Here is a 25,374-nt window from a genome sequence, read left to right on the forward strand (position 1 = left end):
TCAATCGGAGCTCACTTTAACTTAGTTACCCAAAGAACAAAGGAAAACTTAACTCATTTTTTGTCGACATTTTCATCCAGTCTACTTTATTGTCAGAGGATGTATTGCAGAGTCAAAAATTCACATTTTGTTGAGAGCAACACTTTGTGGTCTCGAGCAGTTTTTGAAGAGAGATATCTAAGAAACATTAGAAAAGTAATTACAATGTAATAAAAAGCAAATAACAAATGGCTTGTGCAAGAAAAATCTTGCTCTTATGTTTTACAGTCACAAAACATTTAGAAGACTCAATGCAATAAGTTTATATACGTTGGAACAAGATTGTGGGGTGTAAAACCGTCACATAAAATGTCTAACTGACCTGTAGAAGTCTGAAGCGGCCATGTCAGTCTAGATCATGATCTTTCTTTTAAAAAATAAATAAATAAATCAGTTGGAAAAAACACTTAACTATAGATTCCAGGGTCAACACAGTTGCCCATCTGTTTTTTTGTTTGTTTTTTAAACTATACAGTTATTTGAAGATTGTTAAAGGACCTAAAACGTCCAGATGGCCTATATCCAATGAACAAGTTTTCTTTATGTATTTTCTACCTTAGAAAATTAATAATTTCCAATAATATCAATCTGTTTTGGAGCAATCATTAAATAACTACAGTAATTGCCCTGGGGACGCCCCTTTTATATCACCAAAATTGATAAGTTGCCATGTCTTGGTGTGACGTCAGCTATGGAACTGGAGACCAAATTTGCAGCATTTCACCGTTATGAAGAAAAGGGCCTTTTTTTCCCCCAAAGGTGAGCAATGCAATTAACACAACACTGAGCTGACAAAACTCTTGTGTATAGGCGGAAATTAATCTGCACGGATTTACCTCCATATATGTCATGCAGCTTCTACCCTTCTGCAACGAAGCATTACAGCAATCCATTTTTACAAAACATGTCGACTCAAATATACAGTATCTAACCTCACTATTTTCAACTTGTTAATTGTCTAAAAAAAAAAACATTATTTCAATAGAAGTGACAATCACGCCAAATGGCTTCCGCACAACGCGGAAATAGGCAGTTTTACAATCCTTCTCATCATTTTGAGTGTTCAAGACCGTTTATAGAATTATTCTCAAGCTATTTTCACCACTTTAAATTGGTTAAATGTTGCGTAAAAAACACAGACGAAGTGGGAACAGACCAATAGGATCGATTTGTGTAGCAACCGATAGCACATACTATGGAAATGTGCTTGTTTTCTGTCACTGCCGTCAGCAGGCTCAGGTAGGGTTCAACCTAAATGTGGGTGGGCCAAAATGTGGCTGAAAATCCAACGTCATCAGAATACAAGCCTAGATTAGTACTTACTACTTTTTTTGCAGATATCTTTTTTAAGTCCAGAACTATGGAACAAGTGCCAATGATCGCAATATCAGATAGGTCCTTATGGAACAGTAAAACAATAAAACACTTTACTTTGATTACAAGTGATCGCATTAGTCTGCTTGCATCACATTATAACTAGTGTATATTTTTTCTCTCTTTAAAACCTCTTGTTGAGGCTTTTCCTTCTTTATGAATTCGTGTTCAAAATGAACCCAAAAAAAAAAGAAAAAGAAATCATTCATCGTTTGATGCTCGCTGCACTCAGGTTGCATGCAGCATTCTTGCATATGTTATGGTGAGTTGGACTCAGCTTTTGTGCGACTTGAGGATTTGGTTAGTTTGTATGACCTCAAGGATGATGTAAATCAGTGATCTGTGTAAATTTCCTCCATCACATGCAAATTTGCCAATTCGAAGCTGAATACAAATTAGAATAACTGAAGAATTTAAAGAAGTTTTTATGGAATTTGTTTAATAATATTGTGTTTTATCTAAGCCACTTACATCACATTCACTAGCAAGGCATGCATATAGCCTTGGGTGAATGGAAGTGGGTTAGCAGGCCTTTTATTCCCTGAGCTCTTCCCCACCCTAATTCCTTGGCTCCCTCCTGCCACTGTAAATGCAGTGTGCAAGAAGAGCAGGGCGGGGTCCTGACAGCGGGCCATATCTATGAGGAGGGGCGGACAAACTCGGTGACCTCCACTGATGTGGCTGGCACACACTGTAATGATTTATTAATGATGCCATTAGTAGCTGTCACGAATCCAATACTAGAGAGGCATCATCAGCCTGTGTCAGTGAGTTGGGATAGCATTGTATCTGTGCTGACAAGCCGTCTCAGGGACTTCAGAATCAGTCTGAGAAACAAACCTTATAATAATAAATTCCCTCGTTTAATCACATCCATAAATACAGCTACCTACACTTATCTCTTTACGCTTTTTTCAGGAGGCAGCCTTACTTCCCAGTGGCTTGTTGTCATACACAAGCAGCGCTTTGGATCTGAATGATGAGCACGCTCAGCAGGAATTAGCAATTGTGCTGATGATGATGCTTCGAGGGGCATGCAAGGGCGATACAAGGGTTCAGCAGGACTCTGCGTCATTGCTGCCAGCTCACATCTACACTTCTGTACCGCCTCCCTTGTACACGTCATCCTATCTCGGACGTCTTTGTGGATGATTCACATTCCCAGCATCACGACTCACGTCAGGCGGAATGACTGAATCGCCGCTCCAGGGGACGGGCTGCTCAGTTGCGCAGCATCACAGACGCACTTGTCATATACTGCCTGCAGTTCCATTATTGTAGCTGGGATGGCTCTTTGCGTTCTCGCTCTCTCTCCCCTCCCTTCTCTGTTTTCAGCACCTGTCTCCAATCAGCCTTATCACCACCGGTATATGAACCTGCCTGTTCCAGGAAATCCTCGCCGAAGTATTGCAGTTACTTTCAGTGGTAACATGGCCCATTTACCTCACGTAAGTCACCCTATTCCCCGTTCCCTTTTTAACTCCTGTGTCTCCTTGTTCCAGTGTGTTTTCCCCCCTGTGTTCCTGATCCACGTAATTCCTGCCGCCAAGCCAGCCGCCTGACCACATCGGCGCCTGCCAACCCACCTAGGACCACCGCCATTACCTTTCATCAATACCTAGTCATCCTTTCACATCTGCCTCAGACTGCTCTTGGATCCAGCCAATCTCTATCGTGTCAGCACTCTCTGACATCAAGTGTTGTACCCCTCGTGCATAACTCTCGTACAGATTCTCTCTCTCACACATGCAAACACACACACCACACAATCATCGTCCTCTGCCGGGAGCGCTGAACCGCTAGCAACATTGATCTGCTGAATATGAACGTAGTTAGGTTTTGTAACATTTGGTGTGTGTGGACCACGTGGCAGTGTTGGATGCATGTCTGCAGGTACCTGTCAGTGAGGCATTAGAGAAGGAAAGTCATTATTTGAATATAAAGCAAACAACAGCTTTGACTATCACTTTAAAGGAGATTGAATGGACAGATGTCACCTGACCACATACATTACAGTGCATTCACTAAGTAATATTCCCTCATCCATCCATCCATCCATTCATCCTGTTCATGGTCACGGGTAGCTGGAGCTTATGTCTGATGACACTTGGAGTTCACAACTCTGGTCTGCTTTGGATCAAGTTTCGTCTGAATTGACTTAACTGGAAATTTTATCATCACACCAGTTTGCTCAGTAGAAAATATATGCATGAAGTCTAAACCCGATTGGACAGTTTTGCAATGCATTGGAATCCATAATATTGTCACCTGCATTGTTTGATATCTTTTATATCTCTTATATCTTTATCGAATATATATATCTATACTCTGCATACTGCATCAGTCATCCTTATATAAGAAACTCATAATTATATTCAAGATGAAGTGGATGTAGCCCATTTGAGTTTACTCTGTGGCACAGGTGTCAAGCTCAAGGCCTGGGGACCAGATCCAGCCCGCCATATAATTTCTTGTGACCCTCGTAAGCAAATCATTTGAGTCTACTTCATGTTCTTCTGGACCAAACTTTCAAATTGTGGGCGGGCATGAACAGAGGTTGTGATGAACAGTTTATTGAAAGGGAAATGGGGATGGTCCTTGAGATACGCTGGCAGGTTGTTGAGGTAGAGAATACATGGCAGGCAGTGAGGAGGACGGGCGGCTGGCTTGACGGTGAGGAGGCAGACATTTACTTGATGAGGGACACGGAGGATACACTGAGGACAAGGAGAAACGCGAAGGTCAGAACGATGGCAAGGAATAGAGTAGCTTACTTGGAGACTGAGGAGCCGTAGTACCGCTGTAGAAGCTGCAATACTCTGGCGAGAGTTTCTGGGATCGGGCAGGCTTAAATGCAGGTGATGATGAGGGCTGATTGAGGACACGTGCGCGGCCAAGGGCGCAGGTGGAGACAGGAATAAGTAGTGACACATGGAATGTAGGATGAATTTTTAGAGACTGCGGAAGTTTTAGTTAGACAGACGTGGGATTGATAATTTTTGTAATAGGGAAGGGACCAATGAAGCACGGAGTGAGCTTGCGGGATTCCGTTTGGAGTGGGAGGTCATGGAAAGAAAGCCAAACGGATTGACCCACCTTGTACTCAGGCGTGGGGGAGAGATGAAGGTCTGCCAGCCATTTTTTTCCGTTCTGCGGACCGGACGTCTTTCCACATGGCCTTGACCCCCTTAAGGTGATCATTGACCGCGGGAACTGCCACCGCCTGCTCCTGTTCCTTCAATAATGGGGGTTGGAAACCGTAGCCATGAATAGGGACATACCGGTAGCGCAGCTGGTGAAGGAGTTGTGGGCGTACGCAATCCACGGTAGGAACGAGCTCCAGGAGGAGGGGTTGCGTGCGATAATATAGTAGAGGGCCGAATCTAGGGACTGATTTGCCCGCTCTGTCTGGTGGTTTGGTCTGTGGATGATAATCCGCTCTACAGGATTCCTTCCAGACAAGGGAGGAGAACTGGGGACCTCGCGCAGAGATGATGTCGATGGGGATTCCGTGGAGTTTAAAGACGTGTTGGACAAGAAGGTTAGCAGTTTCATAGGCAGATGGAAGTTTGGGGAGGGATACATAATGGACATATTTGGAAAAGCAATCGATAATGGTGAGAATGATCGAGTTACCTTCAGAGTGGGGTATGCCGGTAACGAAGTCCAAAGCGATGTAGAATGAAGGGTGTCTTTAACGAGGCTGGGCCACCAGAAGTGCTGCTGGATGAACTGAATGGTGCGGGTGATGGCGGGATGACAGGTGAGCTTGGAGTTGTGGGCCCACTGAAGGACGTCAGAGCGTGCGGAATATGGTACAAACAGGCAGTTCAGAGGCCCGGTCTTGGGATCCGGGTGAGTCTTTTGAGCCTCCTTAACCACCTTTTTGATCTTCCAGGTGGCCGCTCTAACGAAACACGAGGAAGGGAGGATGGGTTATGGTTCTGCAGGATGTGAGTAAATCCGAGACAGGGCGTCAGGTTTGCTATTGCGGGAACCAGCTGGAAGGAGAGACTGAAGTTGAATCTGCTCAAGAAAAGGGTCCAGCGAGCTCCTCCAGCCAGTACCACCACTCTTCCAAAGCCCATATAATGGCTAGCAGCTCTTGGTTGCCAACATCGTAATTCCTCTCGGCAGGGGACAGGCGACGGGAGAAAAAGGCACAGGAAGGAAGTTTCTGGGACGTGGGGTCCCGCTGCGAGAGGACGGCACCTGCCCCAGTGTCAGATGCATCAACCTCCACCACGAACTGGAGGGAGGGATCGGGGTGGCGTAGGATGAGAGCACTGGTGAAAAAGGGTTTTGAGCTGGCTGTAACATTGGGATGCTGCCGGGGTCCACTGAAAGGGGGAGCTGGTGGATGTAAGGCCGTTAATGAAAATCCCCCTAAGCGCAACGTCATCCCACCCGCATTCACCCGCAAGTATCCTAAATTCAATCGAATAAGCAGCTACGGAACTAGTGCCCTGAGTGAGCATAAGGAGGCGGTGGGTGGCTTCTCTGCCCTGAACAGGGTGATCAAAGACCTTTTTAAGTGCGGCGGCAAAAGAATCAAATTTCCATGGAGGAGTTGTGCCATAACGAGGTGGACCATTTAGCTGCTTTACCGCGGAGGAGGTTAGTGACAGAGTCCAATATTAAGCCCTTGTTCAAAAAGACACAGCAAAAGACAAAGCAAAAACACAAACAAAAATCTAAGTGAACTCAAATAAAAGCAAGTTTTCAGACTCAGTTCTTTCCATTTCTTATCATCACCTTTGATATTTTGTACACACTGATGAAGTCTGAAAGGCCCACACCTGGCCTCACAGCTGTAAAAACATTTTAGAATAACCACAATAAAACCAAGAAGAGTTGTGAGAGGACAAGTAACAAGACTCCAAATGCAGTGGTACCTTAAGAGTTATCTTTCCCCATTGAAATGAATGGTAATCCCATTTATCCGTTTCAGCCTCCACCAAAAAACAAATAAAACTGTGTTTGTTTGTTTTTAATGAAAGGAAAAGGAAAGGAAAAATAGCACTCTAACCCTATAATATTGTTCCAGCTCACTCGTGAACCTAATGAGTACAATGAGCATTATACTGTAGAACATGGATAGATGGTTTTCAGCATCAATGTGAAAAAACTACCAAATACTTTCTGAATGCACTGTCTTCCTATTCAACTTGGTTTCATGGCTTTAATATGGACAAGCCGAGGCGACATGCTTGTAGCATGCTTGTAGCATGTCGGATGATCAACCATCCCACTTACATACCAAATGGATTTTCGATCTTCATTTATGAATGATCATCAATGTCATGAGATGAATTATGATAATGATGATGACATCTCATGGCGGCATTTTCATCTGATCTGGACCAGGCACATGTGCTACTCCATCTGTGTAACCTTGAGTTCTAGAATTGAAAGTATTGATTTTAACATGCGTGTGTGTGTTTGTGTGTGCGTGCATTTTTATGTTAAGAAAGCAACCCAGAGAGGAAGTCACTGCAACTCTGGTCAGGCACACAGGATGTTCCCAACACGTCCCTCGAGGCTGCAGATGTCACATAAGACTCTCCTGTCCTTCTGGCCCTTTAAATAAATAATGAAGGTGGTCAATATAACTTGTATACCAATGTAAGGTATAAGGAAAAAACGTGTGTTTATAGTAACTTGACCTGGAGATGGAAAGGCCTGAAAAAATGAACAGCAATTGAATATGTACGTTGTGGATTCTTTCAACTGTATAACATTTAAATTGGAATAATATTTTAACAGATGCATTTTTCTTCTCTTTTTATTTAACTGCACATTTTCCATTAGTTGCTCTGAATAAATGAGTGTCTCTTCAGCACATGTGAGGTTGTACATCCTGGATTGTAAAATGTGTGGGTATGACTCAGGAAGTCCATCTGACTCAAGCACGCTAAATCAACTAAAGTTTTTTCAATAGGTCCTGCATAGTGCACACTGTACATGACAGAAAGGAAGGGATGAGAGGATGTTTCCCAGTCTAATATGCAGACACAGACAAAAATCTATCCCTGTCTTTTAAGGAAACCTCAGAATAAGGGATGACACTGGGATGAGATTGAAGTGGGAAGGATAAAGTGCCACTGGGGTCATTCGTTTCAATACTGCTAGAACCAGGGCCGCCCCTACCCAATGTGACTTTGTATGCCCCCCCCCCCACCCACCCACCGGTGCCCCATTGGCAATTGACATATACTTACAAAAAATATTTGGGTTTTTTGTTGTTGTTGTTTTTACTACTGTCTTCAGTTCATGTCACGTCACAAAATAACAAATTTATTAAAACACTTTAGTCTTTAGTTCTTGTATCTGTACTGTTCTTTACTGCCAAACAAATCCCCTCAAAGAGAGCAAGACGGTACCGATCACGATCAGCCGCAGGAGGGGGTGAGAGAGACGGAATTTGTATGGTAATTTGATTTGTCGTGACATTAATTGGGAATTGCTTTATGTTTGAACCTCTGTAAGGGTTTCCATTTTAGTTGTCATGTTATTGTAAATGTGCAATTTCCCCACTTGTAAAAGATGGATTCATTCACCAAAGATTTCACCTGGATTTGTTATCTTTTATTTTGGCATTCAGTGGTTTAATTTGACAGTTCATCAAGCAGTTGCATTTCTTCATCAGTTCATCCCTGGTTAAGGTTCATTAAGGGCCATATTCTCCCACTCGTGCGTAAGTCTTCTTTTTATGCGCTTGGCTTGCACACTATTAAGGTGTGCCGATTCTCCAAAAACAAAATGATTCCAAATCTAACACCCCATCGTGCCTATAAGATGACTGCAGTGGTTGTGAGCGGCACTGTCAGATAAACTCCAAGCTGCCATGCAGCATGTTTTAAAACAAATATTTCTTATGAACCAAAGGGGGGCCCAGCAGAGAAAATTTGGGAACCACTGGTTTAACCTCTGTTTTGCATTTTTCCACAATAAATACAAATAAAGTAATCGCTGTTGCCCTTTAATCTGAAATATTTTACAGAAAATTTTATTCTTTCAGAATAATTTTTCAATCAGGTTATTATTTTAGTTTTATCTTTAGCATATACTATTTGAAGTGCAACTGACATCATATATTTAGAAATCCGCTGCAAACAATTCAGACACTCGAGTTAATTCAAGGTACATGATGCACGTTGCGTGCTCAACTCATCCAGTACAGCAAGCAAACACAGCTGATTCTCTTGCTCTAAAATCAGCCTTCAAGCTTGTGTGGCTGTTTCAGTCCTCGGCAATGTGTTCCATTGCAAAAGTACCTTTACGAAGCCTCTTTGCCCAAAGTGCTGCTCCCGGTGTTTCTTTCCGTCCATGTTGCTGAGTGCTTCAATTTAATGCTCCGGGCAGGAATGCTGATTTCAAACTATTTCACATGGATCTTCTTGGCTTTTGTAATTAGTAATTATATTAGGGGTGCAGGGCAGCATGGTGGGCGACTGGTTAGCACATCTGCCTCACAATTCAGAGGACAAGAGTTCAAATCCGGCCTTGCATGTTCTCCCTGTGCCTGTGTGGGTTTACTCCACGTACTCCGGTTTCCTCCCACATTCCAAAAACATGCATGGTAGGTTAATTGAAGACTCTAAATTGCCCGTAGGTGTGATTGTGAGTGCGAATGGTTGTTTGTTTATACAGTATGTGCCCTGCGATTGGCTGGCAACCAGTTCAGTGTGTACCCCGCCTCTTGCCAAGAGTCAGCTGGGATAGGCACCAGCAAACGTCCGCGACCCTAGTGAGGATAAGCGGTACGGGAAATGGATGGATGGTGCAACAAGACTGTACACGCGTCTGTATCAAACCGTTCAATACGAGTGCGTACTGAAATGAGCCCACTGTATCAAACAATACACAATTTTATACTTTATGAACTTCTGATGTCGAAGCTCTTCACTCGACTACTCATTGTGGGGTGCAGATCCCACATTCATTGCTACATTGCTATCTTAAATGTACTTCAAATCATAGCTCCTCCACCATCCTTCAGATATGGCTTTTGGAAATAGTTTTTGTATTAAGAATGGCCCTGATGGCAAGCGCAGCACAGACAAAAGTACAACGGTATGTTGTAAATCACACAATGCTAAACTACATCGATGGCAATACAACAAAGATGACAACAAATTTCCATCACCCCGAAGCGAAAACATGTGGAACCAGATGGATCTGGTGGAAGCAGACAGAAAGGTGCTGACGGACCTTTGAAATCGCAGACTCGTAACGATTTGTCGATGGGGTGACGGACCTTCCCAATCAGCTACAAAACCCGAAATAAAAAAAAAGGGAAACACTTTTTTATATGGTTCTAACTCGTAAGTATGCGCAGCAAAAAATGAGGCAGTTATAGTGGCACCAGATACATTTCATTCAAAAACTGTACTTTTGAGTTGAAACAAACGTTGGTAATTTTAATAAACTTCCAAGTTTAAAAGAAATATAAACATTTCTCTTTTTCTGTAACTAAAACATATTGAACCACAACACTAAAGGATCAAACTGAACCGAACAGTACATTTTATCAGAGGTGGGTAGAGTAGCCAAATATTGTACTCAATTAAGAGGACCGTTACTTTTGAATAAAATGACTCAAGTAAAAGTAAAAAGTAGTCATCCATATATTTACTTGAGTAAATAGTAAGAAAGTACTCAATGAAAAACTACTCAAGTAAAGAGTAATTTGTGAGTAACTGTTTTTTTTTTTTCCAATCAGAGCATGAACATCAAATTTAAAAAAATAATAATAATATATGGGAGTCGACACACACCTGCCACGAATTGAATTTTTAATTGCCAAAAAAACACATGCATTGGGCCCTACAGAAACACAATTTGCTTTATTCACTTAAATGACTTCATGAAGAAGGAGAAGCGGTTTGAAAAATGGATGGATGGACTTCATGAAGAAGGTGTTTGCTGAACAGACTTAGTGATTGTGTGTGCGCGTATGCTAATTTTGCCACATCCACTGCCAAAACAACAGCAAAAACATCTGCAACTTACCACAAGGTGTTTTTTCAAGTTCGACCTGGGCTGAAATATCCAAGTTTGGGCAGTCACACTTCAAGAGCTGCATGACAAAACTGTTGTTGTTCTTTTTTAGTCTGTAAACACACTCGCGCGGCTGTTTTCTTTTTTTTTCCCCAAAAAAAATTAGTCATTTTGATAGGCTCGCAAAGGCTACGTACGCGGTCATGTGACTGCCTTGTGTCATCTGATTGGTGAATTAGAGTCAAATGACATAAGTGATCCAGCTTGATTGGTGCAACGGGCGCCCTATGTGGAAGTCGAAGCTAGAGTCTAAAAACACACGCAAAAAATGGATAAATAAAAGATCATTGTAACAAGTATATTGTAGTATTTATTCTTAAGTTTAAGAAGTAAAAGTATCGATCCTTCTTCACATAAATACTCAAGTAAAAGTAAATAGTACATTGCATTTAAAGTACTCTGACAAGTACAGTTTATCGAAAATGTTACTTGAGTAAATGTAACGCGTTACTACCCACCTCTGAATTTAATTTTGTGTATCGTTTCACCCCTAATATATATATATATAAATTATACTGTATAGAAAACATTATATCAACCTACATTTCTTAAAGCAGTCTGAAGTCACTTTTCCTCACAAGAGTGTGTAAGGTGTGACTGAATTAATGGACTCGTTCAGCCATCTGTGATGCCCCCACCCGTAACCTGCACACACAGAAATGTAATGAGCTGAGACCTATTAAAAATCAATTTTAATAGCATCATTCCCCGCTTTATGTTGGAGTCAAACAGCAAACACATGCTCGAATCACAGAACACGTGCTTTATAGTTTGTGGCTTGCAATGCTATTCGAGATACCAAAACATGTGTGTTGAATTATTTATTCAGCTCAATATAGAAATGAAGAGCTCTTTGCTAAAATTAGATAAAATCCACATTTTTAAAAATGTGGATTTTACCATGCTATTGTGTACAGACTCATGTTGAACATGTTCAGAATGAGCCAATGACTTTTTTTTACAAGGGTAAAATGACTCTGTAGAATTTGCAAGCTTGGGTTATTTTTTCCCAGAATACTCAAAATACTTTTACAGAGCAGAAAATAGCTATTCAAAGCTACTGTGTTGCCATGAGGATTTAGTACAATTTTGTACAAATAATAACCTATTGAAGTTACAGGAAAACCTTTTAATACACATCCTTCCATTCATTATCTTCCGGGGTCGGGTCGCGGGGGCCGTCGCTTAAGCAGGGAAGCCCAGACTTCCCTCTCCCCACTCACTTCATTCAGCTCTTCCAGGGGATCCCTAGGCGTTCCCAGGCCAGCCAGGAGAAATGGTCTCTCCGGTGTGTACTTCGTCGTCACCGGGCCCTTATCCCGGTGGGGATGTGCAGCTCCTTCTTCACCACGACAGACTGATACAGAGTCAGCATTTTTAATACACATAATTTGTATAGTAATATGCCATAATCCTAACCTCTGAAACCTTGTGCTTTGAAAAATATACTATTGTTGTGGCCAAATAAAGCATTTTCACTGCAGGACGATGTGCACTTCTTAGTGGAGTCGTTGCAGCAGAAATTCTTGGATGCATCACTGTGAGAAAACGACCCAGATGGAACAAAAATGAATCGTAAATGGGCTTTCACTTGTATAGCACTTTTCTACCTTCAAGGTACTGAAAGCGCTTAAACACTGTCCTTGTTCACCTATGATGACCTTGCATGAGGAGCAACTGGTGGGGGGTTCAGTATCTTGTTCAAGGACACTTACGGGCTCAAGATCAAACCCACAACCTTCGGGTTGGAAGACAACCACTCTATCACCAGAGCCATCCTGTCTAATTCGTAATTTTTTGATTGACGATGATGGAGATCATTCCCAGTTGTATGTTTATAATGTCTACATAGGATTTACACCAGACAAATTGCTTAATTTTGCTTTTGGAGTCCAAGTGCTGCATCTAATAACCATGTGTGAGCATTTAAAACAGATTCCAAAACGTCAAATCAATGACCATGAAAACTTCAAGTCCAAATTTGTACTCGCAAGGCTGGGGCAAATCAGCCTACCCAGACTGAGCTACTCGGATGTCTCACAACAATTGTGGGACATATGGAGACCATTAATACAAAACATAAAATATTAAAAGACCATCAATGGCTCTGTTCTCTGTGCCACTTACCCTTCCAGGAGAAGGAGGCTATCCCGTCTGACCTCCAGAGAGTGAAAGACAGACTCCACCCAGGACTAGTCACCAGTCAATCACAAGGCGATTATCAAAAGTGCACTGAGTGGGAAATGTCCCCATGCCAGCTGCATGAAAGTTAGCAAGGAGTGGATTTACACAAGGTTCAAATGACACAATTAGGGTTTTAATTTTGTTCCCATGTGGCCCTGTTTGGACAGCTCACAGTAGCGTAAAGACATTGGATATCCTCAGATTGGAATCAGACCTCTTTCAAATGTGGATAAAAAAACTGATATGAATCGGATATCTACCAATGTGATGCAATGAAAATGAAGAGAAGGGATATACCCTGTCAAAGTGAGCCTGGCGTATATAAACGCGGCTCTCCTGAATGCGGTTTTAGTTTGCAGTGGTGTCCAACTGTACTGCAAACTACAACCACAATAATTATTGTTAAATTAGTAAATCTTTGACAATTAATGCTGACTGTATTGCTAGAGACATAATGTTTTTTTTGTTGACATCAATTCACTTGGAACAAAAAGTGTAACCCAATACAACACGTCTTAAATTGCAGAGTTTGAAAGTGTTGTGATCAATGAGAGATTATGGTTCTGTGTCATTCTTTTTGGGAAGTCTTTGTTGCTTATGAAGTAGGAAGGGTTGAAGGATAGTGTGACCCGTGTGTGACGGACAGCAAAGGGATTAGTGCTGGCTGGATGGGGTAGATAATGCCACAGGGCCTCGCCTCCGCCTCTCGTCCACTTCTTATCCCTCATGTCTCGAAAACCAATCCCACTTCAGTGGTTTTAAGGGGTCCTCTCACTTGAACAAAGTCCAGCCCGTACACAACTCCTAATGAAAACAGCATGCGCTCAAAGATTAGATTTCTTCATGTCAGAGATTATTGTAAATTGTCAAATAACAGTAACATTATTTGTCATCTAGTATACCATCGGCCATCAATGTCTTAGCACACGCACTGAAAAATACTTATTTTCCCTTGTTGAAAAAAATCAATTTAGCTGTGCACCATAATATTGATCTGTTGTCCTTGATTTTTTGTTTCACTGACAAGATGATATGATATGAAGGAACAGCTCAGCCTGGGGGGTCTGCTGGATTGAATGGATGAAAAACTGAGCCTGTGGAACAACTACTACTACTACTACTACTACTAATACTAATACTAATAATATATAAGGGAGTAAAGGGGAGTAATAAGGGAGTTAAGAAATAAGCAAGCACAAGACATTAAAACAAGGGATCAATTCCTGCTTTCCAAAATAAATGATCCATCCATCCATTTTCTGAGCCGCTTCTCCTCACTAGGGTCGCGGGCGTGCTGGACCCTATCCAAGCTATCATCGGGCAGGAGGCAGGGTACACCCTGAACTGGTTGCCAGCCAATCGCAGGGCACAAAATAAATGATTTTATAATTTTGTATTTTGATAATCACAATGGAAGTTAAGTTTAAGGCATCAAAATATAATGGGTTCTTGCTATTTTTCACAAACAAAACACCATGCATGTTTTCAGGTCTGACCTAAGACATAGGATGGTGTATTTCCTACATGCAATCCTTACAAATACTTTCTTTTTATGAATTATTGTTATTAGTACATTGGACGTCTCTACGGCGGCACGGTGGACGACTGGTTAGAGCGTCTCCCTCACAGTTCTGAGGACCGGGGTTCAATCCCGGCCCCGCCTGTGTGGATTTTGCATGTTCTCCCCGTGCCTGCATGGGTTTTCTCCGGGCACTCCGGTTTCCTCCCACATCCCAAAAATTTGCATGGTAGGTTAATTGACAACATGAAATTGCCCGTAGGTGTGAATGGTTGTTTGTTTTTATGTGCTCTGCGATTGGCTGGCAACCAGTTCAGGGTGTACCCCGCCTCCTGCCCGATGATAGCTGGGATAGGCTCCAGCACGCCCGCGACCCTAGTGAGGAGAAGCGGCTCAGAAAATGGATGGATGGATGGATGGATAGACGTCTCTACCAAATATTCACATAATGTACATAATATCTTTCACACGTGGGGTTAAATCCTTCCACAATTCTTACTGTAATAATCACCCCCAGCTTGTGTTGCCCTTCCAAAAATCACCAAATATCCACCAAACCAACAAGTTGGAATGCACAAAGGTGCTACGTGGTGTCTACTGCGACTAATCAAGCCCGCCTTCACCAAATGTGGTGCATGTAGATCAATTACCAAAAAGACAATAAAGACACTAATATAATCAATACTGGTAGCGTCATTGCAATGTTTCTTAAAATATTAACAATCACAGGTTCTCTCACATCAAATGCCAGCATGTCTTTTAGCTTGCATGAGTGTGTGTGAGTGTGTATTGATTTCAGAGGAAGCATTAGTTCTCTGCTTATTAATAGCCTGAGGAGGGAAGCCTAATGGGAGCTCTACTTCCTCTGGTTTATTCATAGCAGGATCATTACTACCATAATTGACCCCCTTCCTGCTCATCTGTTGGACTGTGAATCTCACTGAGTGTGTGCGTGCATGTGCTCTTTGCAAAGTGCCTCTCTCACTGTCTCTCTCTCTCTCTCTCTCTCACTCTCTCACACACACACACAACTGAAACAAATGCACTGAAGCTGCACACAAACTATTTTATAGTGCTCTTACTAACATATTTAGTAGAAAGAGAAGAAAGCATCGAACACGCTATTTTATTCATAACTATCACTAATAATAACTAATGTCACATTCTTTCTGTATGTACATGTACGTAGGTTTAATTTTAGTGCAACAAGATTAGGAGTTGATTGTTCTTGCGCTTTCTTCTCTCTGCTCCATGTATGAAAGCAACTCCTTCTGCTCCTTTCCAATAATGTGTTCCACAATGCATTGACAACCCTCCCCCCTCCCCTCTCCATTAGCCCCTTGAGGCAACAAAGTTTTCATAAAATGTTTCCTGTCTTTATGGATATGCTTTCAAAGATAATTTCCTTGTCCACCGTTTAAGTTGCAATAATGGTATATGTACAAGGCTGTATGAGGAGTCAGTAAGATACAGTAGCTGCATTGCATAATAACTGTATATGAACAAAACTTTCTATATGAGTACACACAGTGTTTTAGGGTAAATTGAAAGCATTATTGCTTGCGTTTTGGATATTGCCAATTTTCAACTAATATCTATGAACTAATCCATCCATCCATCCATCCATCCCTTCTATCCACTGACCTACCTATCATCAATAGGTAGTTTAGTATGTACAGAATGTACAAAGTCACGGGAGATAATTTGTTTGCTTTATGAGGCAGTTTATTATGTCGTTGTAGTATTGTGTTGTTGCTGTTGTAACCTTTGGCTTGAGCCAACAGGTGACACAGGAGCAAGTCACTCGCATGATTTGGCAAGGTACGTCGTGTATTATTAAGTATTTAAAATCTTTTCCAAAGTTATGTAGTAGTTGTACAAACACTAAATGGGTAACTCGGAAACAGGAATTGTTTTTGTCCTACAGTGGCTCTCAGCTTGGATTTCCTTATGATGTTCTTCCGGACTTCGCTACACAGTCAAATACCAAATTAGAAACAAAACAAGGCAATGTGTTGACACCTCTGTGTGAATTAACAAATAGGTGAGCAAACACACACACACACACACACACACGTCAGCATGCCTTCCTTCCGACTAAGTCAACAAATTGGAGGGGATTTTTGTGTTGAAAGAAAAAACATTGGAAAAGTACACTTGCAATTTCCTCTCCAACTTCCACTGACAGGATGTTACAGCGATGGAGTGCTTCCTGTGGACACACAAAGACAATGTCAGCATGATTAGCCATTAACCGCTAAGTGACATTCATGTAAAGGACAGTAGCTCCACTTCCACAACATGTTTATCCAACATCGCTTACAGGATGGATTTTACTGCGAGCATTCTGCACACCCTCCCCTCTTTAATTTTTGTCACTGCAGTGGGGTTATTGAGGTTGAGAGCTTTATTCTTTCATTTTCTTGTGGCTAATCATTCTCAGGGTTGCGTGTGAGTTGGAGCCTTTCCCAGCAGATTTTGTGTAAGAGGCAAGGTACACTCTGTACTCGTCACCAGTCAATCACTGTGCAAATAGATAAACAACTATTCAATCACATTTACACCTATGAGCAATCCTGTACAGAAGGGGTGTCAAACTCATTTTTGTCACTGGCCACTTTGTAGTTATGTTTTCCTCCAGATGGCCGTTATGACTGTGGAACCATACAAATGCATAATCGCTGCATCAATATCATTACATATACAGTGGAACCTTGCTTTTCGTAAGCCTTAGTTTTCATAGGAACTGGGTTTTTTTTTCGAAGAGTTTGTCCCAGTTTATGTACTTTCGCTTGGTTTACATACAGTTGAAAATTGTCCAAACTCCTTTCTTATTTGAAAATACTTGCAATTTCTCAACATTATTAAAAGTTAAGACAATTTGAAATGTTGTTCCAGAAGAACATGATTTCCTTACATGGGCCACATGAAATAATGCTTGGATCTGGCCCCCAAGGCTTGACTTTGACACCGGTGCTGTACAGTATCATTCATGCATGTTAGCAGACCGGACGCTCCACATGCTTCCCTCTTTCAATCTGTAATGGAAATACAAATAATCCCTTTTGGAGTGTTTCCTTATAAAACCTTGATTAATGGCAAAATTGAAAGTAATATTTTAACATTTTTAACCGTCATCCATGTATGAAAATAAGTTAACCACATTTGTGTTGCAAATGTGCCTCATCCATGTCCTTTTGCAACATTTGTAACTGTCACACAAGGATAACCATTATGTATGTAAATGTGAATGCATGCTTTGAATGTGAGTGCTTAATTAATGTAAATTTCAGATTATATTCATTTTGTTGAGGCATGTCCTTCTTTTGAAATAAGGATTGGCCAAAGACCAAAGAAAGAGACGGATTCAATCCTCAGATGCTCGCTGAACTGAGGTCCATTGAGTTATACTGACTTTAATTGCCGTTAAGTTATCAGATAAATATTGATTCTGAACTGCTCCAGATGATGTACATCAGACATTTATTATGTTTTTTATAGTATTGCTGGTTTTTGTAATTACAACCAGATAAGGGTGGCATTAAGAGGTGGACTGAGTTGGATAAGTCTCCTGTGTAGGCCTAGGTACCAAATGCCTCTCAATGACATCATGCAAGACAATGGTTTAAAGGTCCCATAATTTGGCTATTTAGACGTCCATAGAGTGACTCTCTATCATGGACTTAGTATAAAAGTACTATTTTAATTTAAAAAAAAACCACCTGGTTTTGTCATATGAGTGTCCAGAAAAGGCCCCTCAGACAGTTACTTCTGTTTGACCCAGTTTTGTATCCACTTTGTCCATAGTTGGCTAAGACCACCCCCTTTCCTCTGATTGATTGCCTCCTTGGAGAAGACCCACTTGTGAGAGGACACGTGTTTGTTATGTTGACAGTGCTAGCTGGGGCGCGCATAGGTAGGTGGAGATCTTTGCTAGAGACGTAGATAAACTCAAGAGATTTGAATGACCTGATTTCATGCCTCTCGGCAGAAAAAAGTCTGGAACTCAGAAATACATGGACGATTCTAATTCATATTTCACATATTTACTGAGGCAACATAGAGCCAATATTACATCCCAAATACCAGAACAATTTGGGTTGGTAGATTCATAAATATGTGAACAGCGGGCATCAAACCCTCTGAACCATTGTGGAGCTCAATTTATTGAATGCATTATTATTATCGTCATAATTATATTTTTTAAAATCATCCTTGGCACGAGGGAGGGGAGGGGCATGAACGATCGGGAGTGGGGAACAGTCTCCAAGTGCCAGGTTCATGGCACAGATACACAGTGGGGCAAAAAAGTATTTAGTCAACCACCAATTGCGCAAGTTCCCCCACTTAATAAGATGAGAGAGGCCTGTAATTTTTTATCATAGATATATTTCACCTATGAGAGACAAAATGAGAAAAAAAAATCCAGAAAATCACATTGTGTGATTTTTAAAGAATTTATTAGCAAATTATGGTGGAAAATAAGTATTTGGTCACCTGCAAACAAGCATAATTTCTGGCTCTCACAGACCTGTAACTTCTTCTTTAAGAGGCTCCTCTGTCCTCCACTCATTGCCTGTATTAATTGCATTTGTTTGAACTCCTCAGTATAAAAAAACACCTGTGCACAACCTCAAACAGTCACACTGGGAGCTGGGACCAAAGTAACAAAGGCTACCATCAGTAACATCTGAAGTTTGCTAGAGAGCATTTGGATGATGCAGAAGAGGATGGGGAGAATGTCCTATGGTTAGATGAAACCAAAAGAGAACATTTTGTAAAAACTCAACTTGTCGTGTATGGAGGAGAAAGAATGCTGAGTTGCATTCAAAGAACACCATACCAACTGTGAAGCATAGGGGTGGAAACATCATACTTTGGGGCTGTTCTTCTGCAAAGGGACCAGAACGACTGATCCGTGTAAAGGAAAGAATGACTGGGGCCATGTATCGTGAGATTTTGAGTGAAAACCTCCTTCCATCAGCAAGGGCATTGAAGATGAAACGTGGCTGGGTCCCAAACACACCGTCCGGGCAACGAAGGAGTGGCTTCGTAAGAAGCATTTCAAGATCCTGGCGTGGCTAACCAGTCTCCAGATCTCAAGCCCATAGAAAATCTTTGGAGGGTGTTGAAAGTCTGTGTTGCCCAGCGACAGCCCCAAAACATCACTGATTTAGAGGAGATCTGCATGGCGGAATGGGCCGAAATAGCAGCAACAGTGTGTGAAAACCTTGTGAAGACTTAGAGAAACGTTTGACCTCTGTCATTCCCAACAAAGGGGATATAACAAAGTATTAAGAATAACTTTTTTAAATACTTATTTTCCACCATAATTTGCTGATAAATTCTTTAAAAAACAGACAATGTGATTTTCTGGCTTTCTTTGTCCTCATTTGGTCTCTCATAGGTGAGGTATACCTATGATGAAAATTATAGGCCTCTCACATCTTTTTAAGTGTTGCACAATTGGTGGCTGACTCAATTCTTTTTTGCACCACTGTATTATTTGTGATCACCTTAAAATTATCCACTCGCGGAGGTCTGTTAGCAGTTCCGCATAAACGTACTTTGCGTGCACATTAGTTTCTTCTTCCACCATGTCAAACACTGTCAGTGCGCCGCATTTAAAGGGAATGAGCCCCTTTGATTGTACAGGAGTGAAGACGGCTGTTATCACAACCAAAAACAGCCCAGCTGCCCAACGGGTATACCCCGCCTCTGCGCAGACTTACGCCACGTCATGCCGGATTTACGCCAGTAAATACAATATATATAAATACAACGTATATCCCCAAACCTTTTTGCGACAATGGAGGCATATTTGCTGCGATTTTTCGGTACAAAAAAGCTGCACAAGAAATAAAAACCACTCAGATTAATTTTGGACGGGACGTTGGACGATTGGTTAGCACATCTGTTTCACAGTTCTGGGGACCGAGGTTCAAATCCGGTCTCGCCTGTGTGGAGTTTGCATGTTCTCCCCGTGCCTGGGTGGGTTTTCTCCGGGCACTCCGGTTTCCTACCACATCCCAAAAACATGCACGGTAGGTTAATTGATGACTCTAAATTGCCCGTAGGTGTGAATGTGAGTGTGAATGGTTGTTTGTTTTTATGTGCCCTGCGATTGGCTGGCGACCGGTTCAGGGTGTGACCCGCCTCCCGCCCGAAGATAGCTGGGATAGGCTCCAGCAGCCTGCGACCCTAGTGAGGACAAGCGGTGGAGAAAATAGATGGATGGATGGATGTTAGTTTTGACGCTGGTGCAACGTAAGAGGTGGTCTGGCTGCTCCACCAGTGTTATAGCCTACTAAAGTTGGTCAGTATGAGTTTGTCATGGCAACACCAATTATTAAAAACTGATATTCCATTCAAATAAAAATACTGAATGACTGAAACTGTCATTTTATGTTTGAATCACTGCATGGAGTTGCTTTAATAGCCTTTGATACCATTAATATCACATCCAAAGATTAAAAATTAACCCCTAGCTCTGAGTGCAAGGCAGTGAAAACTATCATACATGCCTTAAATAAGCACCATAATGGAGAAAACAATGTCACAACATATTACAGTTGACTGTTCAAGCCTTCCAAGTTTACAATTAAAATACACTAGAAAATGTGACTCAAGATGCTTTGTGGGATACATTCACACCAGCGAGACGGGTTTGTGAACTCATCATCAGGTGCACGTAAGCTGAGGGCCTTCAGATACTTCCATGTTATTTCAGGGCAGGTGCACTCCTTTGCCAAATGTTGCGTGAAACTGATTTTAACCTTTTAACTCCTGCTGTCAAACCTGAAAGGCGGATCGGTTAAGGAGGTACAATTTACAAGAGTGTCAAGAGATGTGAGATTGTGGGTGTGTCTGTTTGTGTGCGTGTGTGTGTGTGTGTGTGTGCACGTGAATGCGTGCATGCATGCGTGCATAGGTGTGTGTGTGTGCGCGTAAGGGATGGGGAGTAGGGATGGAGGCTGAGTGTGAAAGCATGGAGTAGAGCTATTTTTAACCTGCTCAGGCAGCCTAATAGGGCACGTGTATATTTAGTGAGGTGAAGGCAGCTTGTGTGTGCGTGTGTGTGTGTGCTTGCGTGTGTGTGTGTGTGTGTGTGTGTGTGTGTGTTGCGTGTGTGTGTGTGTGTGTGTGTGTGAGACGTAGTCCAGCTGGAAGCAGGATTCTGTTGAATGCCACACACTCACTACTAATGGTCACCACTTGGTCCTATTTAATCCCTCCACTCAGCGTGTCGACACAACAGTCTCACGTTTCCTTTTTTCGGCCTCACAACTCGAAGAATGCACACAAGTTTGATAGAAAGTCACAATATTTAAGCTGTCTGGGATAGGCTCCAGCATGCCCGCGACCCTAGTGAGCAAAAGCGGTAAAGAAAATGGATGGATAGATGGATAAAATGAGTGCAGTTTTCTGGTTTGTAACACTTAATTTACCATTTAATTAATAAATAATAATGTGCTCTATTTTTCGCATTAAAAATATAATTTAGGAAAAGAGTTTCCTCATGGGGTAGCGTAGTGGTCACAGTTCTGAGATTTGGGGCTTGAATCTCAAGTTCTCATGGTAACTTTTGACAACTTAATTTCAGCCGCTATATTTAATGCCCCTTAAAATGGATTGTCGATGCGGGGCCCTACTTATTGAACTTTTGTGCCCGCGAAGAACGGCGTGTGATCGATGCCCCCCTTCAGGTGGAGGGCCGGGCGCACCGCCCAAACCCCCCACCCCCCACCCCCCACCCCACCATTGCACATTCCTGAATCAAACAGCCATGTAAATCTTTAGTCATCGAACTACTATATTTATGAAAATGTGTATGAGCGAGCCATTCTGCACTGTTATGAAACAGTGGAGCAAATTAACATAATTAACACCCTCAGACCGAGTTTCTCAGCCAATGACATGTTCAGCTAGGCTGGACAAGATTTCAATTAAACGATGACCAAAGCACCATCATGTCACTGATAAAAGGTAAATTTATCAGGTGGTTCCCAACCTTCAGTGGGTGTGTCGACCCTTAACCATAACACCCTCCAGTTAGCGGGTCAGCAGTGACTGGCCCAGGTCACTGCCCCTCTCCTCCTCTAGGCTTCCAGCTTGTGTCCTCTCTCTTGTGCCAGAGCCAACACGAGGCTCTCTCTGACGCTTCTCCCAGCCTACGAACTGCTACTTTCCTCAAGTGGCCTCTCAGTCCAACCATTGTCATTAGATTCCACACAGATTGAGCTGACAATCCTCAATGTCTGACTTCCAGCTTTGTAAGCCATGTCGTCCACCCCTTTCAATCTGAGCAAGTCTGTTGATGCAGGTTGCTGTCTATACAAATATATAGAAGAATATAGATTTGGCATTTTAAAAGCAACACCATTTGTTTCATATAATAATGCCTCCAGAACCAGTCATTAATAAAACTGTTACTGTAGTAGCTGTTTTGTGTTTTTTCCTTTCATATCCTGTCGTATTATGTAACACAAATTGGAGTACCGGTGAAAAGTCACTGTTTACTGCTGCTGAGTAAACTAATTCCTGACAACTGTGTCTCCACCCTGTTTCATCATATTTCCTCAGTAAGTCATGTTATTGTATTCCGTGTGGCTCTGCCGCCGTAAGATCTCGCTGAATTCAGATCATTCTGGCGTAAAGCAGCAGCGGCAGCAGATTGCAACTGGTAGCCAGCAGTCTGCTCTTCCTTCTGCATTGTGTTGTGCATGTGATAGGGTGCTTTCCAGCCGAGTGGCCATAGAGATAAGCTTCGCTCGCACATGCGCACACGCACCCTACATCTGTGCAAGGTAGATACGGCCACTACCGAACATGAGCCCCTCACACACACTCTGCCATCTCTTTTTGCCTTCGTTTCACTTTCAAACACATGCATTCACAAACACAATCCCTCGGCCTCGCCCCGCGAGCATGGACATGTACTCCCACTGAAACTTCCACCTGCATCAATCTCGATCACTCAAAAGTCTCCCACTGGTTCATCCTGATAGGACGTTTTTAAACTTTAAAGGAGAACTAATCATATGACAGTCTCCTCATTCGGTTGTCGTTGGGCAGTGTGAGGGTTGTCAGGCATGCATTTGTGTACTAAAGATGTCATCCCGCCTCTTTGACTTCAGAGCTGTGCCTGAGGGCCCTCCTTTGAGGAAACGTAATGTGACAGTTTCTCCCTCTGAGCTTTTTTAGAGCTCCCCTATGGCTCAAGGTCCTCCTGAATAGGACTGCACTTTTAGCCACCCATTTGTTTGGCATGCTCAAGTATTTACCACATACTCGCATGAGTATCCCCCCCCTCAAAAAAAAATTTGGTATATAAGCACCCCTGTGGTAATTGCCCCTCAAGAGTCCCTTGTCCATGCATGCAAACAGTGTAGATACTGAATGCTCACGCATGGTGTTCATTTCTATAAAATGAACTGAACTGAAATGAACTCAAATACATGCAATGCTGCTCATATTTTAGGAAATTAGCCCAAAATAGATCCTTGAATTTAAAGATGGACCAGTGGATAAATAAATCCAGATCAATGCATGTTCAAGCATGTCATAAAGCTGTTTTAAATTGCTTTACATGTTTCTTTGCATTTTTAGTACTCCACAGCTACTTTGTTAGTTGTGACTTTACCTGTCCAAGGTACATCAATATTTTATGCAAAGCCACCAAACATCTATGCAATGAGTTTGCTAATAGCCTCACTTTCTTATCTTAGCTAGTTGCTGGTAGCTGGTAACTACTGATGGACAATTCCTTTTGTGGCGCAGCAATATACTTACAAAAATGAATTTACTTAAGTGTATTTACAGTGCAACATTGCAATTTCTCTCGTTCTTTCCCACCTATCATAAAAACAATTTGCCAAATTTGACTGCCATACTGCAGAGCAAGGCTTGGCTCAAAACACAGTTTAGAAAATGCTTAACTTTGCAGAAAATAAAGGTTTCTATGTTGATCCATTTAAATTAATCTCTGCTACACCACTATCAAAAACGTTAATTTTGATTATTTAACATGTTTTCTAATAATCACAATATAGTACAAAAGTCACTCTGGGACCATTCGATTTTTTTGTTTTGTTTTTTGTTTTGTTTGTTTTTTAGCAATTATATCTTCTTCATTTCCTTTCGGCTTATTTTGGTAGGGGTCGCCACAGCATGTCATCCTTTTTCCATATAAGCCTGTCTCCTGCATCTTCCTCTCTAACACAAACTGCCCTCATGTATTCCCTCACGGCACCCATCAACCTTCTCTTTGGTCTTCCTCTAGCTCTGTTGCCTGGCAGCTCCATCTTCATCACCCATTTACCAATAAGATCACTATCTCTCCTCTGGATGTTTCCAAACAATCGAAGTCTGCTCTCTCCAACTTTGTCTCCAAAACATCCAACCTTGGCTGTCCCTCTGATGGGCTCATTTCTAATTTTATCCAACCTGGTCACTCCTCGAGAGAACTTCAACATCTTCATTTCCGCCACCTCCAGCTCTGCTTCCTGTTGTCTCTTCAGTGCCACTGTCTCTAATCCATACATCATGGCTGGCCTCACCACTGTCTTATAAACTTTGCCCTTCATCCTAGCAGTGTCACATAACACACCTGACACCTTTCTCCACCCGTTCCAACCTGCTTGGACCAGTTTCTTCACTTCCTGACCACACTCACCATTGCTCTGGACTGTTGACCCCAAGTATTTTAAGTCCTCCACCCTTGCTATCTCTTTTGCCTGTACCCTCACACCGAGGAAACGTTGTAGTTCTTTGCGGGTGGTGGGAAGGGGCCAGTCAATGATTGCTTGGATTTTGGCGCCCTGAGTGAGCATAACGAGGTCCTGTGTCATGAACGGAACAGAGGACAGGACCCAAAATGCACGACTCCAATACAGATGGACAGTTTCAAAAAAGAGGGGTTTAATATACGAGCAGAGGTCGGTACACAGGCAGCCAATCCGAAAAGGCAACAGTATCCAAAAAACGTGAGGCAAAGAGGCAAGGAGGGGGCCTGGAAGGCGGGACCAGAGGGGACTCCCGGGCGGGCTTGAGCAGGGTGACGTGAAATGCAGGGTGGACCCGCATCGACCTTGGGAGCCTAAGCTTCATGGTGACAGGGTTGATGACCTTTGTTATTGGGAAGGGCCCAACGAACCTGGGAGCGAGCTTCCTGGACTCCACCCGGAGTGGAATAT

The 25,374-nt window shown here is 42.3% G+C and overlaps 1 long non-coding RNA gene across 1 annotated transcript; it reads left to right on the plus strand.

Annotated features, from left to right (window-relative positions):
* Positions 1-15,957: 15,957 nt before the first annotated feature.
* LOC133489577 (uncharacterized) lies at positions 15,958-17,790 on the plus strand. The gene is made up of 3 exons (XR_009792021.1): positions 15,958-16,000; positions 16,107-16,223; positions 16,368-17,790. It is a non-coding gene; the product is annotated as an uncharacterized LOC133489577 (long non-coding RNA).
* The last annotated feature ends 7,584 nt before the right edge of the window (positions 17,791-25,374 follow it).

Source organism: Phyllopteryx taeniolatus, chromosome 1 (genome assembly GCF_024500385.1).
Source record: "Phyllopteryx taeniolatus isolate TA_2022b chromosome 1, UOR_Ptae_1.2, whole genome shotgun sequence".
NCBI classification, from domain to species: Eukaryota; Metazoa; Chordata; class Actinopteri; order Syngnathiformes; family Syngnathidae; genus Phyllopteryx; species Phyllopteryx taeniolatus.